The 18,436-nt window shown below is 39.3% G+C and overlaps 1 long non-coding RNA gene across 1 annotated transcript; it reads right to left on the reverse strand.

Annotated features, from left to right (window-relative positions):
• Positions 1–365: 365 nt before the first annotated feature.
• Positions 366–7,887, reverse strand: LOC144578372 (uncharacterized). Its single transcript, XR_013524005.1, has 2 exons — positions 7,837–7,887; positions 366–3,848 (listed from the first exon to the last, which is right to left on the reverse strand). It is a non-coding gene; the product is annotated as an uncharacterized LOC144578372 (long non-coding RNA).
• Positions 7,888–18,436: the final 10,549 nt, after the last annotated feature.

The following is an 18,436-nucleotide window of genomic DNA, read 5'->3' on the forward strand; positions in this document are numbered from 1 at the left end:
ACACACACACACACACACACACACACACACCCCCTTCTCTTCACCCCAGGAACAAAATACATGTTTGTGTTTATGAACCTAGTAGTAGTCTTATGTTTTACTTTTACTTTCAGCTTTTCCTAAAGGTTTTTTCCCTGACCTATTAAGAGAAACTCTACAGAGAAAAAGACCTCCTTTGACTCTCGATCAAATAGATTTCTGCCTGTCCTTATCTCTAACACCCTCTCTAGTCTCATGATGACAATAAAGAAATAGGTTAGGGAAGATAATATAAGAAAAATTTTAGGATTGAATCATATGACATTTGATTTGAAATTGTACAAAATTGTGAAAGCGTTAATCTCATACTCAGTCTGAGGACAAAGTCCATTTATCATTTTGGAAAATTTTTATTTTTAAATTAAACCAATTTACAATACAATTGACAAGAGAAAATTTAAAAGAAAATATGGTTGAACTTTAACCATTGAAAGTTCCTGTGTCTAATCTCTGCAGGAAAATCTGGAGTAATTTTGAGAGGAAAAAAACATTGTCTAAAAGCTGAAAAAATATCACTTTAAGCATGAAATTTCTTAAGTCATGAGTCCAATATCACACTGCTATTTCCCCGGCTACTGACTTCAAATCCATGCCACCTTTGTCTGAAAATCTACTGCCTACAACCTGGCCAGAACACAGGGTGGGGATGCTCATCTGTAAAAGTTTGCCCGTATCTCACTTTGCCATTGCCCCATCCCTAACCACAAAGCTGAGTGAAAAAAACAAAGACCCTCATATTTACATCAAATTTGCATTAGACCTTCAATTCAAAAATTTAAAGTTTGCAGTGACTAGGCAACTTATAGCCCTTTTTATAATATTCCACTTTCATGGTAGTATAACTAGCCTGATGATAGGGAAAAGGCCTGAGAGGTCATCTAGAGTAGTGGTCTTCAACATTTTTGGCACCAGGAACTGGTTTCATGGAAGACAATTTTTTTCCATGGACTGGAGAGCAGAGGGTGGCAGGGGCAGAGTGGGAAAATGGTTTTGAGATCATTCAAGCACATTCCATTTATTGTACACTTTATGTCTGTGGTTATTACATTGTAATATATAGTGAAATAATTATACAACTCTCCATAATGTAGAATCAGTGGGATCCCTGAGCTTGTTTTCCTGCAGTTAGATGGTTCCATATGGGAGTGATGGGAGACAGTAACAGATCATCAGGCATTAGATTCTCATAAGGAACATGCAGCTTAGATCTCTCACATGCACAATTTATAACAGGGTTTGCGCTCCTATGAGAATCTAATGCCACTGCTGATCTGATAGGAGGTGGAGCTCAAACAGTAATGTGAGCAATGGGGAGTGCCTGTAAAAACAGATTAAACTTCTCTCACTCACCACCCTGCCGCTGCCCTGCTCCCCTCCTGTTGTGTGCTCCCGGGGTTTGGGGACCCCTGATCTAGAGCCTAATCTTGTAACTAGGAAGGTACATGACTCTCCCCAAGATCATGAGGCTGAATAAAAACACTTAAATGAAGACTTCAAAATTAGATTCTCTTGTGTGCATGTATCTACAGTAGAGTGTCTACACATACACATCTATCTTCACATCACTCTTTCACTAAAGATATAAAGAAGCAATTTTTCAAAACTTGGCTATAGTTACTGGCTAAATCATTTGCTTACTATAAACTAGAATTCCTTTTTATTTAAATGTAACATTTCAATTGCAGGAGTTCAAATACATTGCATGCTGAATAATCCTAAAGGTACAAATATTTCAAAATAATACTTTAAGTGGAAAAACTTGTCTTTGGTACATTAATACTGAATTTTTCCATTGCTTTCTAAGCCAGCCATGAAATATCAACCCTAAATGAGTAAGAACATGGTTGTGTGATTCAAAAATGTCAAGAACCTTTGGCCTACATGATCTAAGATAAATGGAAGTTTGTGCAACTAACATGATTTTGGTAAAACATATTTTTTAAATTAAAAGAGTCATATAATTATATTAAAAAGCAGTTTATGGTAAAACCTAAACCAATACCAGTGATAATAACTAATGCTTATGAAGTGATTACTAAGTGTTAGACATTGTGCCTAATAATTTACTATATTATCATGTTTTATACTTCCAACAAGCCCTTTGGGATAGCTATGGTTCTTAGGCTCATTTTACAGTTGGAGGAACTGAGAACTGAAAAAACTATGGCATTTGCTGAGATAATAAGCTACCAGTGGCAGAATTGATATTGGAACCCAGGTAGTCTTAACCACTCTGTCAACCAGATCACATAGAACAGTTATTAGCAAATAAGAAAAGAATGGCTTGTGTGAGTTTAGTTTTCAGTTAAACGGTGTGTTTCACGGATGGCTAATGTGATTAGCACCTTATAAACCTTGGAAATGTCGCTCGTCAAGCATGGAAAAGTAAAACATTTGTGCTTGCTGTTCTGTTCCCAAGACTAATTTTTTAAAATTCCATAATATGTTAAGGTAATAATAATGAAAAAATTAATTACATAAAGGCCATTAGGTTAAAAGCCTACACAAGCATGACCTACCAATTTTCCAAACTGATGGTAGAAATTAGTATGTAGATGGACTTTAACCACAGCGTAAAAATAACCCAACATGCCCTTGTAAATCATTGTTGAACTCCTTACTCATTACAGATTGTACTTCTCATTATCATGCCACATGTAAAATCTTGACCAGATTTGTCTGACATCCAAACAAACTCTTATAACTAACTCAAGCAGCACGTTTCTATGATATGTCAGCCGGCTGCAGGTGTTTCTCTATCACAATGAATAATTACATCAAACAAAGACAAGAAATATTCTAAAGCTGACAAAACCCCATATCTGAAATCTGTATTTTCTACCTCTTGGGAAATTAAAATCTACAAGTATAGGGGCTTCAGTGCCCGTGTCTTGGGGCCATTCCAGGATTATAAAGAAGGACTTGTTTTTTGCAAGCCCAAGGATGATGGTAATACAGGAAATTAAACTGTATTTATGGACTGGACACCAGCAGGCCAGCATGCTTTCTTAGCTCCTCGAATCTCCCAACAAAAATAAAAACACTAGCAATCAAACGGGTAAGCAAGAGCTGACAAGTGTTTTGACAGCTCTAGAATACTTTGAGGTATTTTTAGCATATTTCTGAGTTGTATTAGCTTAACCTGTAATAGAATATAAATGAGCCCATATGGCACAGATGTAATTATTCTCTATGTGAGAAATCCCTGTGGTAGGTTGAGGAGGGGGCAGGGGGAGAAGAATACCCGAGCCTCCACCTCCCTCCCCAACCTCTCCCCCTGACCACATGTGCCTTCTGGAGGGCATGATTTACACATCATTTGCATTGAGAAGAATATGAAGAAACACAATGCTAACAACACAGCACTGAAAAGGGCAAGCAAGAGACTGGGGATCCCTAAGGGTGCTGCTCTCTGCGACTGACATCCAGTTAGGAGTAGAGGCAGCTTCCCCTGGGGATCACATTTGATGAAGCGATCTTTGATTATATGGGCACAGCAATCATAAGGCATAATTATTATTACTGCAAGAGAATGGGCAACAAATCTCAGGGGAAAGCCTCTGTCACAAACACTTTGCTGGCGCACGCTGGAAGCGAATGTTCTCCCAAGGATCATTTTCATTCCAACCAGATATTTAGCTGAAGCTTCTTTGACTACCAGTCATGAAACATTAAATATAGATTAGAGCCAGAGAGATGTTGAAAGATGAAATTCACCGGAGGTGCACGCTTGTGTCCTTGAGAAACAACCTCGAATGCTGTCCAGATGTTGCAGCAGCAAAGCAGAATGGTCCCAAGCTGCAAGGAGCCTGCAACAGAGGAAAGGAGAGATGTTTAGCATTCCACCAGCCTTCTGTTTGCTTTATTTGTACTACATTAATTTAGCAGAGAATCCTAACAGGCTGTTAGTGGTAGATGTTGCAAAGTGTTCACTATCCGAAAGAATGAAGAAATGCTTTTGTGCCAAGAAGAAGAGCAATTCAAAGCACGTAGTTGATTTTTTACAGTTTCAAACTGTGATAAGACTAAGGTCTAGCAACAGAAACATATGTTAGCAGTTCTGTCTGTTTCTCGATGAATTAAAAAAAGAGCACCCCTATAACTAGTAGATGGTTAACTTACTTTGAACATCTCACTAGATATTAACAGATACTTGCAGTGGAATTTGGAATAAATTGGTTTGATTTGGAATGGTTTGCGGAGGGCAGTTGTGCTGTTGAAAGCAAAATTCATTTCTCAGGTGTGTGATGGGAATATCTCTCCCATTTCCTCAAGGAATTGACTGTGCTGCATTTACATTCGAGACTCTCTCCATTCCACTCCCCTTACCTCACCCACTTTTGCAGAACATGAATCAGAGGGTGGCTTTTCTGGTATTAGTTAGCATGCAACATGCTTTATTCAGGGAAGACTCTTGCTCACAATCATTCCCAGCAAACCAGAGATACTAAAGCAGTTACCCTGGAGGCAACTGACCAGCTGTCCTTCTTGTTGATAGGAAACAGAGACAGAGATGAGGAGGTGAGTACCAGGTAGGAATAGGAAGTGAGACCTAGGAACTCTTTGCCAATGAGGGCTGACAAATAGTGGTGTGGATGAACAAAGAATTTTTATTCCCATAGACCTTTCAAAACAGGAGGTACTGCTTAGTTCCTCAGGTCTTTTTGGAAGCAAAGAGCTGGATTAGATGGCATGCTGACTGCCCCTCTTTTCCAGCTCTCTTTTACCTTGTATCAAACTAGCATATGAAAATTCTGAATCTCTCTCCCACCAAAAAAAGGGGGAAAACCAAAAGCTGTGTCTGAAGTTGCAACAGTCACTGGGGGTCTCTCGTCATTGTGCTTCAGGGCCTAAGGTGATCATTAACAGTCAGCAAGGCAAGTGCCCTGAGGCATGTGAGAGCAGGGAGACAGCAGAGTCAACTCTTACCTTTTAAGCATCCCTCCTCAGCTCTTGTTAGAGGCCCCTTCTGCAATGCTAATTCTGTGTTTATACTGATGGTGGAAATAGATATGTAGGGAATAATCCTAAAGTCATGTTAAACAAATACCGTTTACCAAAAAGGAAGAGCCAGTCCCTGCCAATTTTCATCAGTCCTTGTTCCACTTATGTAAGAGCCCTGGCAACTGGGCACAAAAATAACCTCAGGAAATATCGTCGTACTCTATCAGTGGATAGCCCTCCCATGATAGGTTTGGAGTGGGGAGTGAAGGGTGAAATGGTAAATGTTTCACCAGGGAGGTGGCCCTTGAGTTGGCCCTTAAAGGGTAATAAAGGATTTTGTTGGAGGTTCAGGGTGCTAAGGAGATTCCTGCAGCTGGATGGCACTCTTAAAAGAACAGAGACTTTGAAATTGCAAGCTGTTAGGGAACTGCAAATAGTGGGGTAACGCTAAAGGGTAGTAGGTAAGAGGGGAGAGAAAAATAAGCTAGTGGATAGAAGGTGACCATCCTAAGTTTTCCTGCCTTTAAAGGGTCCTGAATAGGAGTAAAGAAAGGATTGAGCAGAAGTGGTCAAATCGGTTAGTATTAGAGTGGTCCAGGTGTGAGAGGATGAGTTCCTGAACTAGGGCAGTGACAGTGGGGATAGGAACTACAGGATGGATAGGAGAGAAGTTAAGGTGGTATAACCTACTGGACTTAGTAGCTCTCACAATGTGAGGAATGAGGGCAAAAGGGAGCCTGGGATGATTCACAAGTAGAGTGAGCAAACAGAAAATACTGTCTGAGTCATTGAATTTCATCTCCAAACTGATTATTGTGTTTCTGGAGAAGCAAGTTTGTTTCTGTATTTGATTTTGATTTGATCTGGGGAGGCCTTATTTGGAATTTCAGGATATCCCCTTTGTGCAACAGTCCTTAACCTTTTTGGTAACAGGGACTGGTTTTGAGGAAGATAATTTTTCCATAGATCGGGGTGGGGAGGATGGTTTGGGAACAATTCAAGTGCATTATATTTATTGTGCACTTTATTTCTATTACTATTACATTGCAATATACAATGAAATATACAACTTATCATAATATAGAATCAATGAGAGACCTGAACTTGTCTTCCTGTAACTAGATGGTCCCACCTGGGAGTGATGGGGGACGTGAGAGATCATCAGGGCTTAGATTCTCTTAAGGAGCATACAACCTAAATCCCTCACAGGAGCAGTTCAAACAGGATTCAAACTTCTCTGAGAATCCACTACCACCACTGACCTCATAGGAGGTGGAACTCAGGTGGTAATGTGAGCAACAGGGAGCAGCTGTAAAAACAGATGAAACTTTGCTCACTTGCCTGCTGTTCATCTCCTGCTGTGCAGCCCAGTTCCTATTAGAATTTTTTCTAATGCAGTCCCATTAGAATGGAAAAAATTCTACATGATCAATAATTGAAGCTATCAAATAATTGCTCTAGAAGTATTAGTTAATACGGTGATATAAGAAAACAAAATAAAAAGCATAAAAATCAGAAAGGAAGAAGCAAAATAGTCATTATTCACAAGTGAGATGGGTGTACCTGTGGAAACCCCAAGAGAATCAACTAAAAAATGGTCATAAACAACAGAAAAAATCAAAAAATTGAAATATTAAATTATTTGTAAAAGAAAATCAACAACTTTCATACATACAATGTAGAACAAATTTAAAAATAGAATGAAAAATCTCATTTGCCAAGGAAACATAAATGACTGAATAAATGGAAAGGTATATCCTAATTGAAAAAGATTTAAATATCCTATTTTAGGGAAAAACTGACTCTATATTAAAAAGTCAGTTCCCCCTAAATCAATCTATAAATTTCATGAGTTTCCCAATAATGATACTGGTAGGCTTTTTGTTTGTGATGGTAGTTTTTGGTGTTTTTGTTTTGTTTTGCTTTTGAATAGGCAAAATTATTTTTCCTAGTGGTGGGGTTTAAATTTGATAAGATTTAAGAGTGATGAAGGGATACTAATCTTATTGGCCAAAGTATTTCATTAAATAAAACCCTTAGGCACTGGTAATTAACTATGTGACTAAATTAATGGAAGAGAATGGAGAGTCCAGAAATAGAACCAAATATTTACTAGAATTTAGCATGTGATAAATAGTGCAAAATTGGTCTGGTCTTAAATTCTGAGATAAAATTCCCTTTAGAAGAAAACCGGTAGTATTTCAAGATTCGGTGGATTTTGAGTGAGTAATAATTTGCTTATTGAAGAATATTATAATTTTGTTCCATTCTTTACAACAGGCCAGAATGGTTAGTATATTTTTTTCAATGCAATCATTTTTTTCTCTAATTGATATATATAATTAAATAGTTATAAATAGTCTCCACAGATACCCAGTGCACACTAATATGTGTGACGTTTTTGCTTAATGTAGCATTCATGGGTGTCCAAAGAATCAAAACCATTACATTACCATCTTTTAAGAAGAGGTTGATAGGTGAGGCATTTAAAAGTTCTGGCTAAAATGAGGTTTGGGGATTAATAACGGATTTAATTTCTGCAAGCCAACTCCACGACACATTACCATTGCTAGCTAAGCATTAACTGGATTTTCCATCTATTTCCCATATTGTTGAGCTCAACCTTAACTTGTCAGCTTGGGCAAATCCCTTAACCCGAACCCCTTGTAAGCCTCAGTTTCTTCCCCTGTCAAATGAAGGGGTTAGGTGAATTGATCCCCCCAGGCCTTCTCATTCAAAGCTTGTTATTCTGGTACAGCGGCTCATTGCCACACTATGTTGCACTAAACATAAGGTAAAACAAAAGGAGAAGTGTGCTTAGCTAAAAACAATGCAGACGTTTTAGATAGTTACCAGTTTAGAACAATGGTTGCCAGGTTTTCTTGAAACTGCAGCTCTGTGCCTAAAAAAAAAAAAGTATGCATCTCAATATTTGTAAATACACTTACTTATAAATTCTGCACATGTATTGCTATATGTGCATATATATATATATGTATTAAGTTACAGTATAGTAATGAATTATGTTTATTTTAACATATCCAAAAATATAAAACTGAAAGTCCTAGTATTTTCTTCCAACGCTTCACTGGGTCATCTTGCATATCTTCTAGAATGACTGGTTTAGAGATAGAATTAGTTTGCTATTCAGTTAGTATATTTAATAGGGAGCAAATTGGTAGAGCCCGGAAGCTTTTTCAATTAATCTGTGGGTAAGGGGTAGCCAAGTATGCTTAAAAAGAAAAAAACTCTTTTGAATCTGAAGTCAGAAAATCCTGCTCTGATGATTAGTAGAACACTAACAAAAATACCATTTCCCATCCCCAGGAGCTTCAACCACTATCCTTGTCTCTTAATTCTTGGTGCCTTTTTTTCTTCACATGTTAAATAGAGTTAATATTACATGTGCTATAAACCTCACAGAGTTATTTTAACAAAATAGATTTTATATGTAATGTATATAGATTATATATAGTGGCAAAGTAGATGATAAGATATATATATCTAATATACATTAGATATATATATCCATATATAATGTAACCTGCATATAATATAGGTTATTATCTGTATATAATGTATATCATATATTATACAAATAGGGAGTATAAGAATTATTGTTGGAGCGGGCGCCGTGGCTCAAGCCTGTAATCCCAGCACTTTGGGAGGCCAAGGCAGGTGGATCACGAGGTCAAGAGATTGAGACCATCCTGGTCAACATGGGGAAACCCCTTCTCTACTAAAAATACAAAAAATTAGCTGGGCATGGTGGTGTGTGCCTGTTAACCCAGCTACTAAGGAGGCTGAGGCAGGAGAATTGCCTGAACCCAAGAGGTGGAGTTTGCGGTGAGCCGAGATCGCACCATTGCACTCCAGCCTGGGTCACAAGAGCGAAACTCTGTCTCAAAAAAAAAAAAAAAAAAAAAGAATCATTTTTACCAAATGCACAAACAGTATACAATTCAGCCCAGTTTAACCTTCTACAACTGACCTGATTCTTACATACATGTAAACCTACCCAAAGTGTACCATATACTGTATCGTAAATTGATTAAGGTTCTAATTAGGAAAAGGAACAAGGCAATTAAGTGAGAAAGCCTTCTGAGAATATTGTTGAGCATCTCATCTTTGTAACACATTTTATTCCCTGGTAGACAATAGGTATTTTAGTGGGATGGCCCTCCCACCTTTTCTGCTCACTTCTTGTTCCCCCCACCACTCACTCTTAGCCACCCAACCACTCTCCTCCAAAGCACCCTACCCTGGCAGGACTGGGCTAGACCTTCCTGGGCACTGTCCCATGCCCTGATGATCAAAACTTACCTGCTGTGTGACCCATTCCTTCAGAACTTTGCAATCTCCTCACTAAGAGAACAGTATCCATGTGCAGATAGCGTAAATGCCATTTACTGATGACAGGTTAATGTATGACCTCTCACCAGGTGTAAGCCTCGGCCCATAAGCAAGGACTACAGCACTACAGCATCACTGGCAACTGTCCTTCCCAATAGTCAAGTAGAACTCAGCAGGAACCAGTTATTGCTTCTTAAACTCAGAATGCCCCTGCTGGGATCCTACTTTGTTCCCCATTCTTCCTTGGTGTCAACCTCTGTACCTTGAAATTGATGGGAGCTGACATTTATTGACCACTTAATATGTGTCAGGTTTTATTAAAAGTGCTTTCCATGTTTTAATTTATGCAATCATCACAACAATCTTGTAACATTGAAATGATATATCAGAATGGAAATCAGCTGAATATCAGTCCTGGATACAGGTACTATTAATATCCCATCTTGACATTTTGAAGATGCAGAAATATTCTTTTATTCCACAAATATTTGTGAGCTCCTACAATATCCCAGACACTGTTGTACGCCCTGAGGATAGTCCTACAAGCAAAACACAAAAAACCCCTGCCTTCATAGAGCTTAGATAACTGTGAAGGTTAACGAAGAAAATTTTTTGGCAGTGATCTTAAATCAGACTATTTACCCTACCGGGCCTTGCCTGTCATGGCCGAAAGCTGCTTCTCAGCTTGTGTGGAGCTATCCAAGTTATAGTCATTGGACTGGCAGCCCATCTGCTCTCATAGATGGCTTCAGCTCCAGCTTCATTTGCACCCCTGTGGGCACTGGGAGCTGAATTGCCAAACTTCTTCTCTCATAAAGGCTCCAAGAAGTAGGCTGGGACAATGCCAGCAGAGTTCATAATTCTGTCTTTATCAGTTCTGTGGACAGAGGAAGAGTGCCATTGCCGAAATGTTAAAAAAGTTATAAAGTCACTTGGAAAGACCTTAAAACAAAACAAGTACACTTTGCAATGAAAATTTCCAGCTACATGTAAGAATTCACTAAAGACAGAACCTCAATTTAGTTTTATAAAAAGAAGGCAACACTCCGCTGCAGGGCGTAGCCCATGGCAACAGGGTGGAGACCAGAGCAGAGGGGCAGAGCCTGCAGCAAAAGGGCGAACCTCACACCAGCAGGGCGGAGCCTCAGCAGGCAAAAAGTGACTAGACTGCCTCCTAGCTGGGCAGGACAGTGAGGTGGTCACTCACAAGGAAAGCCCAAACCCGCCCCCAGACAGAGCATCTGAGAAGAAAAGGGGTTTTCTTATGAGTTAGGTTGCAGCAGAACAAAACATAGCAGCCTAGCAGCCCTGAATGAACAACAGAGCTCACAGCTCAGCACTTGAGCTCCTACAAAGTACAGACTGTCTCCTCAAGCAGCTCCCTGACCCCTCTATATCCATAAGACTGACATTTGGCAGACATCATCCTGGGACAAAGATAGCAGAAAAAGAAACTGGTAGCATCCCTCACTGTTCTGCAGCCGCTAGAGGTGCACCCCAGACAAGCAGGGCCTGGAGTGGACCTCAGCAGTCATACAGCAAAGGGGCTAGATTGGTAGAAGGAAAACTAAGTAACAGAAATACTCCATCATCAACAATGTGGGTGTCCACTCAGAGACCCAATCGAAAAGTCAGCAACTACACAGACTATGGGTGGATAAATCCACAAAGATGGGAAGAAACCAGTGCAAAAAGGAGGAAAACAACCGAAACCAGAACACCTCGCCGCCTAGAAAAAACCAAAACTCCTCACCAGCAAGGGAACAAAGCTGGACGGAGAATGACTGTGACGAAATGACGGAATTAGACTTCAGAAGGTGGATAATGAGAAACTTTTGTGAGCTAAAAGAACATGTTTTAAATCAACGCAAAGAAAATAAGAACCTTGAAAAAAGATTTGAGGAAATGATAACAAGAATGGATACCTTAGAGAGGAATATGAATGAATTAAAGGAGCTGAAAAACACAATAAGAGAACTTCGCGAAGCATGCACAAGTTTCAATAGCCGAATTGACCAAGCAGAAGAAAGAATATCAGAAGTCGACGATCAACTCAAGGAAATAAAACGAGAAACCAAGATCAGAGAAAAAAGCGCAAAAAGGAATGAACAAAGTCTCCAAGAAATGTGGGACTATGTGAAGATACCTAACCTACGTTTGATAGGCATACCAGAATGTGATGAAGAGAATGAATCCAAGCTGGAAAATACTCTTCAGGACAATATCCAGGAAAATATCCCCCACTTAGCAAGACAGGCCAACACTCTATTGCAGGAAATACAGAGAACACCACAAAGATATTCCGCAAGAAGAGCAACCGCAAGGCACATAATCGTCAGATTCAACAAGGTTGAAATGAAGGAGAAAATACTAAGGGCAGCCAGAGAGAAAGGTCGGGTCACCCACAAAGGGAAGCCCATCAGACTCACAGCAGATCTCTCGGCAGAAACGCTACAAGCCAGAAGAGAGTGGGGGCCATATTCAACATCCTTAAAGAAAATAACTTTCAACCCAGAATTTCATATCCAGCCAAACTGAGCTTCAGAAGTGAAGGAAAAATAAAATCCTTTGCGAACAAGCAAGTACTCAGAGATTTTGTCACCACCAGGCCTGCTTTACAAGAGCTCCTGAAAGAGGCACTACACATAGAAAGGAACAAGCAGTACCAGCCATTCCAAAATCACACTAAATGCTAAAGAGCATCAACATAATGAAGAATCTACAACAACTAATGGGCAATACAGCCAGCTAGCATCAAAATAGCAGTATCAAATTCACACATAACAATATTAACCCTAAATGTAAATGGACTAAATGCACCAATCAAAAGACACAGACTGGCAAATTGGATAAAAAGCCAAAACCCATCAGTGTGCTGTATCCAGGAAACCCATCTCACATGCAAGGATACACAAAGGCTCAAAATAAAGGAATGGAGGAAGATTTACCAAGCAAATGGAGAGCAAAAGAAAGCAGGAGTTGCAATCCTCATCTCTGATAAAATTGACTTTAAAGCAACAAAGATCAAAAGAGACAAAGAAGGCCATTACATAATGGTAAAAGGATCGATACAACAAGAAGAGCTAACGATCCTGAACATATATGGACCCAATACAGGAGCACCCAGATACATAAGGCAAGTTCTTAATGACTTACAAAGAGACTTAGACTCCCACACAATAATAGTGGGAGATTTTAACACTCCACTGTCAATATTAGACAGATCAACCAGACAGAAAATCAACAAGGATATCCAGGGCTTGAACTCAGACCTGGAGCAAGCAAACCTGATAGACATTTACAGAACTCTCCACCCCAAATCCACAGAATATACATTCTTCTCAGCACCACATCATACCTACTCTAAAAGTGACCACATAATTGGAAGTAAAGCACTGCTCAGCAAATGCAAAACAACTGAAATCATAACAAACAGTCTCTCAGACCATAGTGCAATCAAGTTAGAACTCAGATTTCAGAAACCACCCCAGAACCGCACAACTTCATGGAAACTGAACAACTGGCTCCTGAGTGTTGACTGGATAAACAATGAAATGAAGGCAGAAATAAAGAAGTTCTTCGAAACCAATGAGAACGAAGACACAACATGCCAGAATCTCTGGGACACATTTAAAGCAGTCTCTAGAGGAAAATATATAGCAATAAGTGCCCATATGAGAAGAACGGAGAGATCCAAAATTGACACCCTATCATCAAAATTGAAAGAGCTAGAGGAGCAAGATCAAAAACACTGAAAACCCAGCGGAAGACAAGAAATAACTAAGATCAGAGCTGAACTGAAGGAGATGGAGACACGAAAAACCCTTCAAAAAATCAATAAATCCAAGAGCTGGTTTTGTGAAAAGATCAACAAAATAGACAGACCACTAGCCAGATTGATTAAAAAGAAAAGAGAGAACAACCAAATAGATGCAATAAAAAATGATAAAGGGGAAATCACCACAGACTCCACAGAAATTCAAACCATCATCAGAGAATATTACAAACAACTCTATGCACATAAACTAGTAAACCTGGAAGAAATGGATAAATTCCTGGACTCCTGTGTCCTCCCAAGCCTAAACCAGGAGGAAGCTGAAACTATGAATAGACCAATAACAAGGTCAGAAGTTGAGGCAGCAATTAAGAGCCTACCACACAAAAAAAGCCCAGGTCCAGATGGGTTCACAGCCGAATTCTACCAGACACACAAAGTGGAGCTGGTACCATTCCTTCTAAAACTAATCCAAATAATCCAAAAAGAAGGAATCCTACCCAAATCATTCTACGAGACCAATATCATCCTGATAACAACACCCGGAAGAAACCCAAGAAGAAAAGAAAACTTCAGGCCAATATCCATGATGAACATACATGCGAAAATCTTCAATAAAATATTGGCAAGCCGATTGCAACTGCAAATCAAAAAACTTATTCATCATGATCAAGTAGGATTCATCCCGGGGATGCAAGGCTGGTTCAACATACACAAGTCTATAAACGTAATTCATCACATAAACAGAACCAAAAACAAAAACCACATGATTACCTCAGTTGATGCAGAGAAGGCATTTGACAAAATTCAACAGCCCTTTATGCTAAAAACCCTCCATAAACTCGGTATTGATGGAACGTATCTCAAAGTAATAAAAGCTATTTATGACAAACCAACAGCCAATATCATACTGAATGGGCAAAAACTGGAAGCATTCCCTTTGAAATCCGGCACTAGACAAGGATGCCCTCTCTCACCACTCCTATTCAATATAGTACTGGAAGTTCTAGCCAGAGCAATCAGGCAAGAAAAAGAAATAAAGGGTATTCAAATAGGAAAGGTGGAAGCCAAATTGTCTCTATTTGCAGATGACATGATAGTATACCTAGAAGACCCCATCGCCTCAGCCCAAAAACTCCTGAAACTGATAAGCAACTTCAGCAAAGTCTCAGGATATAAAATCAATGTGCAAAAATCACAAGCCTTCCTCTACACCAATAACAGACGTAAAGAGAGCCAAATCAAGAATGAACTGCCATTCACAATTGCTACAAAAAGAATAAAATACCTTGGAATACAACTCACAAGGAACGTAAGGGACCTCTTCAAGGAGAACTACAAACCACTGCTCAACGAAATCAGAGAGGACCCAAACAGATGGAGAAACATTCCATGTTCATGGTTAGAAAGAATTAATATCGTGAAAATGGCTATACTGCCCAAAGTAATTTACAGAATCAATGCTATCCCCATCAAGCTACCATTGACTTTCTTCACAGAACTGGTAAAAACCACCATGAACTTCATATGGAACCAAAAGAGAGCCCGCATAGCCATGTCAATTCTAAGCAAAAAGAACACAGCGGGGGGCATCACACTACCGGATTTCAAACTATACTACAAGGCTACAGTAATCAAAACAGCATGGTACTGGTACCAAAACAGAGATATAGATCAACAGAACAGAACAGAGGCATCAGAGGCAACACAACATAGCTACAACCATACAATCTTTGATAAACCTGACAAAAACAAGCAATGGGGAAAGGATTCCCTATTCAACAAATGGTGCTGGGAAAACTTGCTAGCCATGTGTAGAAAGCAGAAACTGGACCCCTTCCTGACACCTTACACTAAAATTAACTCCAGATGGATTAAGGACTTAAATATAAGACCTGGCACCATAAAAACCCTAGAAGGAAATCTAGGCAAAACCATCCAGGACATAGGAGTAGGCAAGGACTTCATGAACAAAATACCAAAAGCATTGGCAACAAAAGCCAAAGTAGACCAATGGGACCTAATGAAACTCCACAGCTTCTGCACAGCAAAAGAAACAGTCTCTAGTGTGAATCAGCAACCAACAGAATGGGAAAAAATTTTTGCAGTTTACCCATCTGACGAAGGGCTGATATCCAGAATTTACAAAGAACTCAAACAGATTTACAAGAAAAAAACAAACAAGCTCATTCAAAAGTGGGCAAAGGATATGAACAGACACTTTACGAAAGAAGACATATATGAGGCCAACAATCATATGAAAAAATTCTCATCATCACTGGTCATCAGAGAGATGCAAATCAAAACCACATTGAGATACCATCTCACACCAGTTAGAATGGCGATCATTAAAAAATCTGGAGACAACAGATGCTGGAGAGGATGTGGAGAAAAAGGAACACTTTTACACTGTTGGTGGGAGTGTAAATTAGTTCAACCATTGTGGAAGACAGTGTGGTGATTCCTCAAGGTCTTAGAAATAGAAATTCCATTTGACCCAGCAATCCCATTACTGGGTATATATCCAAAGGACTATAAATCATTCTACTACAAGGACACATGCACACGAATGTTCATTGCAGCACTGTTTACAATAGCAAAGACCTGGAATCAACCCAAATGCCCATCGATGATAGACTGGATTGGGAAAATGTGACACATATACACCATGGAATATTATGCAGCAATCAGAAATGATGAGTTCGTGTCGTTTGTAGGGACATGGATGAATCTGGAGAACATCATTCTCAGCAAACTGACACAAGAACAGAAAATGAAACACCACGTATTCTCACTCATAGGCGGGTGATGAAAAATGAGAACACATGGAGACAGAGAGGGGAGTACTAAACACTGGGGTCTATTGGGGGGAAAAAGGGAGGGCCAGTGGGAGGGGGAGGTGGGGAGGGATTGCCTGGGGAAAAATGCCAAATGTGGGTGAAGGGGAGAAAGCAAACAAAACACACTGCAATGTGTGTACCTATGCAACTGTATTACATGCTCTGCACATGTACCCCAAAACCTAAAATGCAATAAAAAAAATAAAATAAAATAAAAGAAGGCAACTTCCCTTTGTGAATTAGGAACAAAGTAAATTAAGATCTGATCTCATGGGCACTCTATTTTTAAAGAAATATTCTGTTATTAGCATTTTGACAGGACTGATGAGGAAGCACTTGTTTGTAAACTTTACCTCCAGGCTTTTGACATTCAAATGTTTCTTTGAACCTTGGAGGGCTACTATCTCAGAGAGAAAAAGTAGAAAATCAAATCACTAAGGTAGGAGCACAGCAGAACTGCTGGGACAGTATGGCCTTGCTAAGGAAGGTAGGCTGCTCTGGGATTGCCAGTGGATGCTGAATAATTTGCAGATATAATTTTCTAAACTGTGATGTGGGGTCAGAAGAAGCCTGGAGCAGGGTGGAAGACTAGAGTCACTCTAACAATGTAAACATTATGCTGCTATCTTTGCCCTCATACTCGATTCTTATTTCTTCCTGTAAATTCCAGTATCTTCTATTTTTCAGATTTTAAAACAGAACATGTTTAGAATAAAACTGCAAGCATGGCAAAACTAACAATTGAGGGTGACAGTCCCTCATAGTGTGACTATGCATTCCAGTTTGTCCAGGGCAGTCATAGTTTATATCTGTTGTCTTGGTGTAATTATTAGCAGCAAACCATTCATTTTCAAAGGCATCCCTGTTTGTACAATAAATTACATGTTACTCTATTCGTAACCCACATCCCAGGCTTCACTATGGTTAACTCTTTCAGTCTATTTTCAAAATTCACCCTTGACTACTAAATTCAGGAGCTATGAAAGGTGTTTCACACGTGCTCAAGAGTATACTCTTCACAATTACTGTATGTGCCCCATCTTCTCTTCCCTGAGATTTACTTTGGAAGTGTGCAGCATCTGTGGAGCATCTATGAAGGCACTCCTGCAGCCCCTCTGCTGGCCCTGCTGGCACTGGGCCACCTCCTCTTACTGTCAAAGCCAGTCAGCCTCACCTGCACTGATGATGCAGTAACATGATAGCTCCATTGAACCAAATCCACTCAAATTGCTGCCAATGAGCCAACTCTTTCTGTTCCATGAAGTCATAATGAATTCTCCAATGAAGTAGGGCACTTTTCATGGTGCACTTTGTCAATATAGTGGCATAGCATGCCAACGATTTTAATTAAAATAAAAAGTAAAAGAGAAAAGAAAAATCTCTTACAGATTTTTTATGAAAACAGCACTTTTAGTGTTCCTTCCCAGGCTGCCTTCTTAGTTGGCTTTAAGGGTAGATCCACAGGTACTATTGGTGTACATCCCGCTCCTGAAAGTTGAACACTGATCTTCCACCAAACTGAGGATTTGACTCTGGCCTAAGGTAAGTTATTCCCCAGGAGATGCCTTGGTCCTCATTAAAAGATAATTCTGGCAGTATTCTAAATACAAAGGCATGTTTGACTCATTGTGTGATCTCATTTGCTACATGTAATCATTTTCAAAATCTATTTATATTAATGATCCATTTCTCTTTCTCTTTTCCCCTCCCTCTTCCACATTTTCTTCACAGTTTTCCAGTCTCTGTGGTATTTTATTAGTGTAATGTTTGTTCATTTTCTTAATCTTTATACTTTACTGTTTATGGTAGTGAAAAAAGGAGGAAAAACATTTCATACCTAATGGTGTCACTTTTCAACTTGCGATTTCTGGTGAACAAGACCGTGTCATAGACCAGACCCAATGCCATGTGCCTGTGATCCTTAGTAATCGCTGCTGTGATTCAAAGGAGAAAGCTCAGGACTTATAATAAATCCTTCATATTATTACCTTTTTGACAGAACATAAATATAGATGTCAAGATATTTAAAATATTGGGTGGGCTCAGGAAATAGAGACATATTTTATTTTTCATGGCATCCAATAGCTAACCAACAGGAAAGAAGGCAGACAGGAATGGTATTTTTGTCTCTTCAGCAATTGCTAACAGAAAACCTACTTTTCGTTGGAGCTGCTTAAGTGAATGTACATTAAGCAGCAAACTATCTCAGAAAAATGTAAGTGTTGTAATTTTCACTTCTTACATTTTTCTGTCTTGGTGTTCCAGAAGTTTCTCTTGACATTTAGCCAGTAGCTGACTATTGCATCCCAGCAATATATTCAAACATAAGAATTCAGTGTAAGGTCAACAAAGAGCCTCTCTCAGATCTGGAGGAAGGGAGTTCTCAAAGCTGCCCACATTCCTGCACACTACAGTGCCACATTTTCTAAGACCCTGGCTTAGTTTGCCAAATGAGACAAGTTAAGTTAATTTTTAAGCAGCCCTA

Source organism: Callithrix jacchus, chromosome 11 (assembly GCF_049354715.1).
Source record: "Callithrix jacchus isolate 240 chromosome 11, calJac240_pri, whole genome shotgun sequence".
Lineage (NCBI taxonomy): Eukaryota > Metazoa > Chordata > Mammalia > Primates > Cebidae > Callithrix > Callithrix jacchus.